Source organism: Kogia breviceps, chromosome 16 (genome assembly GCF_026419965.1).
Source record: "Kogia breviceps isolate mKogBre1 chromosome 16, mKogBre1 haplotype 1, whole genome shotgun sequence".
Taxonomy (NCBI): domain Eukaryota; kingdom Metazoa; phylum Chordata; class Mammalia; order Artiodactyla; family Physeteridae; genus Kogia; species Kogia breviceps.
Genome location: NC_081325.1, coordinates 44,331,101 through 44,343,460, shown reverse-complemented (window position 1 = coordinate 44,343,460; position 12,360 = coordinate 44,331,101).

Sequence of the window (12,360 nt, the reverse complement as noted above, 5' to 3'; positions counted from 1 at the left end):
AGAAAGCAGCATATCATTCCATGACAATTTGTGAAATTTCATAAAAATAAATGGTTTCTTTACTCAGTGAATATTTTTGGAGGTCCAGTGACCTGGATACATTGAGATATCCCTCAAAAATAAAAATAGGTTTATGTGTTGGATTTCTGTCTATTCAGAAAAAATATAAGCAAAGCCACTTTTGGTTTTAGAAAAAACAAGACACATTTAGATGAATTGTGTTGACAATTTTCTGTGTTGCTAAGATGCCTTCACTGTTAACCCAGAAGAGAAGGCTTGTCAGACTGTTCCAAATGGGAAACAGGCAACTCTGCCACCCAACCTTCAGAAGTAATGATTGGATGATGAAAGTATTTATTTCAAAACAGGATGCTTCAAGGACCTTTTGGTGAACCCAGCAAGGAGAATAAAAAGAGAGAATCTCAAGATAGTTCAGTACATATGCATAAATATAATATACATAGATGTATATGAATGATATAAGTATTTAAATTATTTTCATAAAAATATATTCGGTGTGGTTTTGGTAACATTAAAGTTTAGTCCATATGTTAAAGTCGTGATATTATTATGAAAAAAAAAATTCTTAAAGGAGGAATGGACATGATCCAGAGAGGGTGGGTTTAGAACTACATATAGAAACTGCCACAGTTTTAAAAATACTCATCCCAAACTTCTAAAGTTTTCGAAGAATCAATTGACTACGCTTGTGTGGGTCCAAGTCGGGATCCTACTCTCCTCCTTTGATCAACATATCTCTCCCTTTTATAATGACTTGATGATTGCTTTGAACTTTTCAACGGTTGACATATTTTTAAGACATTTCTCTAAAAATTCAAGCTATTGAGTATGTAAATGGAAACACAATTTTACATTATTTGACTGAAGTACAGTTTCGGGGAAAAAAAAGAGGCTCAATTATGCCATTTTACCAAATAATTAATTTTTAAGATATTTAAGTGCATATTTAATTTTCTTAGATTTGAACATATTTATTTAAATGACAATAATTTTTACGTTTGATCACTGATTCTGGAATTGGCTCAATCACTCTGCCTCTGGCTGTAATGGCTATTGTTCATTATTCAAGTCCACAGATCCACTAAAATGTTCTGCCACATATCTGTTCATTCTAGGGTTTTAACTTACAGGGAAACACATACTCAGGAACATCTACTTTCACAAAAATGACAGGAACACAAGAGGACATGCCACGCAAGCAAATTTTAAGTCCTTGGTTGTTTGGCACCTATTAATGGGCTCATTGTTCAAAACAAGTTACATGACTGAGCCCAAAGTCAGTTTAGGGAGTATATTCCACCACTGGAAGTAAAGTCGAGAAAATACATATTTTAAAATAATATTCAAATTCTCATGATCTGTCTACTTCGTCTCTCTAGTATGCAAAATATAAGAATCTCAAATGTTTGTCAAAATCATGGTATCAGGTTTGAAGTCCAGGTTTTTGAAATCTCGATGAAATCTTGATGCAACTCCACTTATCTGGGATCCTCTGAACCAAAAGAAACAAACAAATAATAAAAAATCAAATATTACCCACACTCAACATTAATGTGTAGTACAGGGAGCTGGTATCTTCCCAAGGCACATAGAAGTCTTCCATCCTTAATAATTCTGGACAAATGATACGCGGTATCCGTAATCTGAAGGAAATGAATATTTCCTCTTTAGACACAGGTTTTAGACACAGCTGTTCCCTCTGCCCTCTGGAAGTTTTTTCGTTTTGCAGGATGACCATTGACAATTCTGGAAAATTTGTTAAGAATAAAATAATTTTAAAAAGTAAAGAATATGCCCTTTGAGGAGTTTGAGAATCTCGCTCAACCTGACTCCCGTCTTTGGAAACTTGGGGACTGACAGACTTCTTATAATTTGAATAATTTCAGTTTCTTGCAATCCTCCTGACAGAAATGTTGACAATATAATTTTCATAATTTTTTTCACTTTTTACTTATTCATTTATCTTTTTAAAAAAACGTATTGGAGCATAGTTGTTTTACAATACTGTGCTACTTTCTAGTGTACAGCAAATTGACTCAGCTATAAGTACATACATAGCCCCTCTTTTTTGTATTTCCTTCCTGTTTAGGTCACCACAGAGCACTGAGTAGAGTTCCCTGTGCGATACAGGAGGTTCTCATTAGTTATTTATTTTATACATAGCATCAATAGTGTATATATGTCAATCCCAATCTCCCAGTTCATCCAGTCAATTCCATGTGCCACTCTCAATTATTTCTGTTTCTAGACTAAATTGAAGTTTCTTTGAGAAACTTAGGCTGCTGTGAGACCACGTGTTTCCTTGGATTCTTTAATCCAATTTAAAGGGTATACTTGACACTAATTCTTTTCAGAAATGGTAACTAAAAGTATTTGAGCAACACACCTAATTTGGGTTTTTTTCTTATCATAGACAATAACACTTATATTTTACTTGGTGAAAGGACCTTTATTTTCAAAACCTATGCGTTATGGTTGTGCTATATTTGCTCTAAATTCTGTTTGCAAACTGGCAAATACTTTCTGTGACCTTATCTCCGTCTTTTAGTAAACTATGAAATACAGCTAGTAGCAACCAGCTCATTATTTCAACATTTGCCTCAAGAACACCAAGCCCTACATTGAAAATATATCAGGAATATTTTCTGCCTTTTAGAAGATCATAAGAAAATGTCACCAAATTATTTAGCACTAAAGAAAATAAATTGTTATTTTTCCTACCTCTGTTATCAGTTTTTTCACTTCAAGCACTTGGTCCAAAATCCAAGAACCATATATTCTAGGTTATTTTTACACAAGTCAGTCCTCTTATTTCTAGTGTCAATTTTTGTATCAGCTTTTACTACATAAGAGAAGCAAAAAATAAAATCTTCTAGCTTCTATCAATGGATTTTTTTTTTTTTTTTCATGTCTCTGCAGTTTAGTTTAGGAGTCTCTGCTCCAAAGTGTTCCTCCTGGGGCCAAGGCTGAAGGACAAAGGCTACTCAGTTATAGCTCTCCTAAAGGTCACAGATGTGTGAGATGACACACCCAAGCAAACAGACACATTAAAATCCCTGTTAATGTCTCTCCTGCTAACATCCTATTGGCCAATAAAGGAACGTGGTTGAACCCAAGTTCAATTAGTAATAAATGCACTCTTCTCATGGAGTTCAGGTAAAAGGAGTTACTATTTTTCAATACTAACATGTCTTTGCCTGTTCAGGCTGCTGTTACAGAAAACCGTAGATGAGGTGTTAGACAACAGAATAGATATAGACAACAGAAATGTATTTATCACAGTTCTGGAGTCTGCGAAGTCCAAGATCAAGGCATCAGCAGATTCGGTGTCTGGTGAAATCTTGATTTCTCATTCACAGCCAGCTATCTTTTCACTGTATCTTCACATGGTTGATGGGACAAGGAAATTCTTCCAGGTTTCTTTTGTAAGGGCACTAATCTCTTTCATGAAGGGTCTGCCCTCAAATCACCTACCAAAGGCTCCACCTCCTAATACCAACACATTGGGGCCTGGGATTTCAATATATGAATCTGGGAGGTAGCACAGACATTCCGTCTATAGCATAATGTAATCTAATACACTTACTAAAAATAATTTAAAGAATGTCTTCAACAGCAGTTTTTCAAGAGTGAAAAACAAAATAAAATATACTCAAAACAAGTGTATGTATATACTAATAAATAATCACCCATTTGAAATGTCATTCATTTGCAAGTGATCCTTGCTGGCTGGAATTGTAAGAGACAACAGAGAGGTGGGAATTATTCACTTCTATCATCATGATATCCTCACAAGAAATATTATCCATAGACGAGTCATCAAGGAGCCTATGGTTGATTTATTTTTAATATTTTCTCTTTAGCCCCACTTGAGGCAACATGAAAGCATTTCATATTTGACTATAGCATAATTAAGCTTTAAAAAATTCTTTTTCAGTAAGTGAAATAACTTTTTTCTCTTTTTTATTGAAGTATATTTGATTTACAGTATTTTGTTAGTTTCAGGTATACAACAAATTGATTCAGTTATACGTATACATATATATATATTCAGCTTCTTCTCCATTATAAGTTATTACAAAATATTGAACATAATTCCCTGTGCTGCACAGTAAATCCTTGTTGTTTATCTATTTTACATGTGGTGGTGTGTATTTGTTAATCCCATGCTCTTAATTTAGCTCTTCCCCTGCTTTCCCCTTTGGCAACCATAAGTTTGTTTTCTATGATTCTCTTTTTTATAAACTCTTCTTGTCAGGGAGGTACTGGGACTTGTTCCAAAAACATAAGGAGATAAGACAAAAAAAGAGATCTAGTGAACTGGTAGTTCAAAACAGAAGTAAGGCAAAATGTATGCTTAGAATCATGTTTAAGGAAAGCTCCAAATAACACAGGTGCAGTCAATTGAAATTCAAATAAACTCTGATAGGAAAAGGTAGAGAGAATGCTCTAAAGGTGTATCTCTAATGAAAAAAAAAAAGTGACAGATTATTTAATGAAGTAATTTTGAAAGAAGTAACTGGTTTGGTCACCTATTTCAGACTCTCTATGCAATATTTTCTCTACACCTAGAAACCTATAAAACTTTTCTATTTATTCTTCTATTATAGGAATTTTACCAAGGGATATATGAATATGGTTGTTTTCTGTGTGTTATCCTTGATGTAATGTACCCTTCTAATCTGAGCATTCAATTTTACAGGTGAATAGTCTTTAAATAGGAATTATTTCTTTTTCCTGATTCTGTTTTCTCCTTTTAAAATGCATATTATCCTAATTTTAAGATCATAGATCTACCTACATGCAGCTAGCTTTTCTCTCAATGATTCTCTTTAAAACAGAATTTTAATCAGAAGTTTATACTGGACACCAAGACAAAATAGACACAATATTTGAAAATAATTTACCAAATAACCATGTACTGATTTTTGAGTAATTTGACTATGAACTGTTTCTCGAACACCCTTGTATACTTTGAAAATACAAAAGTTTTGAGAGAATGAGTGAGATCATTTTTTGAGGATGGTATTTTAGAAGTCTTCACTGTGTTCCTTCCACATCCTACCATGGGAAACCTAGAGCTAGTCCTCTTACCTCAAACTTAGTAAAGAGCAAGGCTTTGAGAGGGACCTAAAAAAGCTTAATAGGTGACAAACACTAGTTGGGTTCAGAGTGGTCTAGAGTTTGACTTTAGCCTGAGAAGCATTGAGGACAAGAGTTTCTCTGACAGTTTTGGTGCCAAAGCTGAGAGGCATCATTACTATGGGATTTGTCAACTTTCCCATGGTTTACTGGACAAGGGTTAAATGTATGTTTCCAGAAGTTGAGGTGTGGTCCCCACGAAAAAGAGAAGCAACAGGGCCTACAGGGCCACACAGATGGGTATAAAGAACCCAGTAGCAAGAAACTGGAAGTAAGTGAGCTGAAATTGAGGATGAATTATCAACTGACTCCCTAGAATACAGAAGAATCTGCAAGAGTGAAGGGAAAGGCACTTGGACCAGTTTGGCAGAAATGTCTGAATAGCCTCAATATTGTGTCCCAGGAGACAAAGAGTCATCTTAAACAGTGAGGTTCATATAGAATGAAGTAAGCTTAGGACAGTACTAATGTAAGTACTTAATGAAAGTATTTAATGAAACTACAATATTTCTGTGCCTTTCATTTCATAAAAATCAATGGAACTGGGATTCCCTGGTGGCACAGTGGTTAAGAATTGTCTGCCAATGCAGGGGACACGGGTTCAAGCCCTGGTCCAGGAAGACCCACATGCCATGGAACAATTAAGCCCGTGTGCCACAACTACTGAGCCTGGGTTCTAGAGCCTCTGAGCCACAACTACTGAGCCACATGCCACAACTCCTAAGCCTGCATGCCACAACTTCTGAAGCCCATGCGCCTAGAGCCTGTGCTCCACAAGAGAAGCCACTGCAGTGACAAGCACGCACACTTCAATGAAGAGTAACCCCTGCTCGCTGCAACTAGAGAAAGCCCGCATGCAACAACGAGGACCCAATGCAGCCAAAAATAAATAAATAAATTTATTTTTTTAAAAAATCAATGGAACTACTGGCAAGAGATAGCAGCAAGAAGAGAAGCAACCAGTAGTAGATTATAGGATCCAATAATGCTCTTTCCCACTTTAGGCGTCCCACCTGAAGCTACTTGAGCTGCAAGAGGGGTATAAACTTATCACTGGATCAATTCAGAATCTTGATTAATATCTTAGTCTGGCATTATATAGATTGGAAAGAATCTGTCTTTAAAATTTGTCAACAGAATGTCTGCCTCATAAGATTAATTAGATGACCTACAGAGGTTGCCAGAATTCTTATCTAGATAAGACTTGCTTTTTTTTTTTAATATAGGGACAGGAAAAATGATTTCACTCAATAAATGAAAAGAATGGTGAGAAGTCAATACAGTGTAGTTTAAATACACTGTAAATCCAGCTTCTTCAATATTTTTTTTCATCTTTGTTGTATTTTATTCTGGGTTGTGTAATATTTCTTCCATTTGATCAATCAGTTTATCTCTCTATCATCTATCTATCTATCTATCTATCTATCTATCTATCTATCTACCACATGGTATTACAGAAACGTGGAAAGTAAGGATTTGAAAAGACCTGAGGTTCTACTTAACCATCCACCTTCATTTTTACATGTTTTCTCCATTCTCTTGAACTGATAACTGCCCTGGCTTTAAATATTTATAATGAGAGAGCAGCCTACTCTTGAAAGTAATTGAGACAGAGAATTAAGAATCCTACTAGGTGCTTCCCTATATTCAACTGAATTGGTCTCCTTTCAGATTTCACCATTTTACTTTTCCTACCAATTACTCTAGGTTTTTTTTCTGGAACAATATTTTTAAAGTATTTAACATGGAAAAATTTTAAGTCAACTTAACTCAGATACCATGTTCTTATACTATCTCTGCAAATCTCTTAATCCTCAATTTCTCATAAATCTTAATTTCACACACTATAGTAGATATTTTGACTGTTATCTATGTCCATTTTAAATTATGCCAAACATAACTGGTCTAATACTCCACAGAGAATTTTGAGTAATTTATTTAAACATGTATGTCTGTTAACTTTAACTAATTTCACTTTCATTCTATCAATCAGTGGAATAGTTAGAGCTCATATTGAGCTCATCAACTTCGAGAACATCAAGTATTATTCAAATAAGCTATTAATCCAAGTTCATGCCCTGTCATATCATATAAATTAATGTAGTGTTTTAAAAGTTTCTTTTAAAATACTATTAATTCATTCTGATATTGTTAAGAAATTTTAAATCCCAGTTATTATATCTAACACATTAGACATCCTTTCTATTTTCCTTTATCCAGAATTTTGTAAACAATATCTCATATTTTAACTTGATTAATTTACACACGATATGAGACTATCATAAAATGAAACACCAGAGACCTCACTTAATTTCCATATTGATAATTTTGGAGAATTTTTATATAAATGTTTGTCGTCTACTGTAGCTCAAATTTTGAACATTTTCACAAGAATATCAAAGGTGGTTTTTAGTGGTTTGCTAAAATAAATATATCATATCTACAACTGACATCAAATTCCTTCTATTTACTTCCAAAGTCAATGGACAATTTCATCTGTTACCTTACATGACTTCACAGCAGAAGCAGATACTACTTGATTAGATTAGTTAACACTCTTGGTTGCAATAGGCAAAATTCAATTCACCGTAGTTTAGGACAAAGGAGGAATTTATTAGAGCTTAAATTTCATTTTTTAATTTTTAATCTTTCTTCATAATTCCAGTTTGAACTACTGTCATTTGTTGCCTGGATTATTAAAATAGCTTTCTAACTAGTTTCCTTTCTCCCCCTCCATTTGGTGACTACTGAGATCTTTGTAAAACTTAACCAGATAACTACAGTATCCTAATATAAATCTCCCTAGTGGTTTTTGATTGCCCATAAGGTCCAATGTGATTTCCAACATGCTGACCTCATTGCACATGTAACCTATTCTTATCTCCATACCTTCCTGAATTCTAGCACACAGATCATTTTTATGTTTCTTGAATTCATTGAGATCCCCTCAATTCTTAGTCTTAGACTAGATGTTGTTTCCTTTGTTTACTCCTTGGTTTGCTCCCTGACTTCTGAATACGTTGCTCAGATCTTGATTCAAACCCTTACATTCTAACTGTCCAATCTAAATTACTTCCATCATCAACTCACTCTCAATCACTTCATTCTGTTTTTTAAATTTTTGAAATGCATTATACTCTACCATTATGCTATATTGTTTATGAATTTATATGTATTTATTTTGTGTACCCCCACATAAGAATACAAAACAGATTAGAAAAAGGATACCATTTGTTCACAGTTGCATTCCCCACACTAAGAGAACAATGCCTGACAATTGGTTAGTCCTCATTCAATATAGCACAAATAAATATAATACCCTGGAGGAAGGAGAGAAAGGAGGAAACTGAAAATATATATTCTGTCACCACTAAATCTCATTCTCATGCCTCAGTTTATCTCTAGGTGTCCACTTTCTCTTAACCTGCTTACTCCAGATGCTAGAAACAAAGGTCCAGGAAACTCTAAGTTACATGTTTATTTTGTTACCTCTTGATATGAGTAGATTCCTTCATCTCAGCTGAATTTCCAAAAAAAAAATTCTGGAGAAAGAAAGATGATTGGTCTCACTTTGACCACATACCCAATATCTGGACTAATTATTTCGAAGACAAATTTAATATACTGTGGTAGAGACTGCTGGTGCAAGCTAATATCAGGTCTCTCCTCTTCCCTATGAGTACACCACTAAACTAGGTTTCACAAGGCCTTTGCTTTGAGTCATTCTTGTACATGGAATATGTGTGGAAGTAATGGTGTTCACTTCTAGGTGAAGTGGATAAGAGAGAAGGACTCATTTGTTCTCTTTCCTCTGCTGCCAGCAAGATAGAGGATGCATCAGAGGACTTGGAGGCTGCAGGGTTTAGTGGAGTCAATTAATGGAAGAAAACGACACCAGAATGATTGCATGAAAGTGACCCATTGATCTCTAACCAACTGTATCTTCTGTTAGAAATACACTTTTTTGTGATAGTCTACTGAAATTCTAATGTTGTTTGTCACAATATTTAGCCTAGCTGAACAATATATATTCCTCCATTCTCCAATTTTCTGATTTAAGTCTCAGGCCTTTTATTGTTTATGGTTCATTGGTCTAAGTTTCTAATCAGTCAATCAACCTCTGTAAAATTCCTGTAATCAAAAAATAAATAGAACACATTCAGAATAGCACCATCTACTTTTGTAATTTCATACTACTTATAAAGAAGTAAAAACTTATAGATATTTGCAGATAAATCCACATGCATACCATTTTAAAAATAATTTTCCTTTTCTTTTATATTTAAAGCACTCAGTATTTGTTTTGGTGGCTCTCCACTTCTCTTGATATAATCTTCCCAACTGACTCTATTTACTTTCTATAAAAGCATAACCCCTTAGTTTCAATAGTTATATTCCATCATTTTACTGATACTCAATTATATTAGTTAATTAAAAATTATTAAAACTAGCATAAAGCACATTTAATAATGAGTATAATTGACTTTTGGTAGAAGCACAACTCAACCTGTAGATGGAAAACTTTCAGAACATGTTACAATGCAGCTTATTATCAGAAGCCTTTCATTGTATGTAAACATCAGTCATTATTTTTCACAGAAGAGGAAAAACATAGAAGCCAAATCACTGATTAAGAGAAGGTTGATTAACAAAGCTTATAATGTCCTACCCTCAACACCACCCAATACCACCGCTCTGGTCACAGATCTGTTTCTGTTCAATACAGCTTTTCTAAATATACACTGTTATCTAATATTGCTACCATCTAGCTAGTTTCTAGAAACAAAACCATGGAAAATTTTCTTAACTGGCTTTCTTTTACAAAATTCACGCTATCATTTCAGGATTGATTCAAAGATCTCATCAGATAAGTATTAAACTATTCTACAGGGCTTCCCTGGTGGCGCAGTGGCTGAGAATCCGTCTGCCAATGCAGGGGACACAGGTTCGTGCCCCGGCCCGGGAAGATCCCACATGCCGCGGAGCGGGTGGGCCCGTGAGCCATGGCCACCTGAGCCTGTGCGTCGGGAGCCTGTGCTCTGCAACGGGAGAGGCCACAACAGCAAGAGGTCTGCGTACCGGAAAAAAAAAAAAAAAGGATACAAAATTATTCTACAGCTCCTTGATCTGCAGAAAGTGTTACTCCTTCTTTGTCTTATTTAACAATAAAGTGCAAGCTTGTCTTGGAAAACTATGCAATGCAATTATTGTTTATCTGTACGTCTTCCCTACTGCACAACAACATAGGCCATGAGATACTTTAGAGTGGAAACAATATTTTATCAACATTTAAAAATGATCAATTTTGAGGAAAGAACATAGAAGGAATTCAATAAAGAGCTAGCATGTGTTGACTGCTTACTAAGTTCCAGGAACTCTGCTAAATATCTTATATGGATTATTGCATTACTGATGTAAAGAACACAACAAGGTAGATACTCCTAGTATTTCAATTTTACAGATGATATGTTGAAAGTGAAAGAAGTTATATTTTTGCTCAAGGAATGACTTGCAGCTAGCAAGTGTTTCAGCATTCTGTCTGGGCATATGGCATAAATTTGATATAATGTCCCTGCTCTTTTGGTGCTTACAGATTACTGTGATGGTCATGCATCAATCAGAGGGTTTTAACAGTGAATGAATAATTATACATCAGGATAAATGTACTGAATCAAAGAATGCATTGCTTATGATTATGTTCTGTGTTTTTACATATGAATTCACCATATATTTACAATGTATTTTTGGTACAATGCCATCAGCCATATATTTGTTTTACCTTGCCTTGTATTACTTTGTGAATAACAATTACTATCCATTATAGATTAATTTTATTAAGGTCATCGACTCAAAATATTTCCAAATCCTGGAAATTATCCTGATGTGTTAGTTTCATTTAGAAATTATGTCTTCTCAGATTTAATATCAATTAATATTTACAATGTTACTAAGATCAGTGTGTCTCTTCGTACCTTAGTCTCATAATTCCCTAAATAGGTCATACATTTATGCGAATGCTTCATTAAAATAATTACTTAAAATGAGATTTTCTTTTTGATATTCTTCTTTGAAGGGTGCATAAAATTTCTTAAAATAAATGTTCTTGTAGAGAGTTTTCTCCTCATGACTTAAACTTCATGCTTATCTACATATGCTCTTTAAATAAACCACAACATGGAAAAACTGCTTGAATATATTTTTGCTATTATCAGTGTGTCTGATTATTGTGATTGTCCTTCTATCCTATTGATTTTATTCTTGAGTCATACTGCATAGAAATCAATATTAATTGATTAAAAATGTCACCAGTGAAAGTAGCAGACTGATTTTGCTGGTTAAAGTTAATTTCTGAATGGATATATATTTCTGGTGGATCTACTGTTTGTATTATTTTACTGATGTTTGTAATAGTAATTATAATCAAGGAGGAAAATTTTAAAGGCATTCTTACCATATGTCAACAAAGAAGTTCATAATCAGTGAGGTAAAATATTTTTTCAAAGAAATTCATATCTCCCAAAGAAAAAATAACTTATTACAAATGAAAAGATTATTTGAAAAGGAGAGTTTTGTCTTAGGGTTTCAAATCTTATTATTCTGTTATTACAATCAAAAAGTAGAAGGTTAACAAATAAATACAAACATACATAAGTGAAACAGATTTACCATTCAGAAATAAAGCCAATATGCTCAGGATCCTAATATATGACAATGTTAGATTTAGAAGTTTCTGAGTAAGGGATGCTTTAATTTATAAATAAAATTGACATTCATTAGGTCTGATGCTTTCTGATTAAAAATGGGCAGAAGATCTGAATAGACATTTTTCAAAAGATGTATGGATGGATGGCCAATAAGCACATGAAAAGAGGCTCAACATCACTAACCATCAGAGAAATGCAAATTAAGAACACAATGAGATATCACCTCAAACCCATCAGAATGCACTACAAGTACATGCTGGCGATTATGCAGAGAGAAGGAAACTTTCGTGCACTATTGGTGGTAATGAAAATTGGTACAGCCACTAGGGAAAACAGTATGGAGGGTCCTCAAAAACTTTAAAAAAACAGCTACCATATGATCCAACATTTTCTCTACTGGGTATTTATCCGAAGACAAAGAAAACACTAATTTGAAAAGATATAAACACCCCTATGTTCTTTGCAGCATTATTCACAGTAGCCAAGATACAGA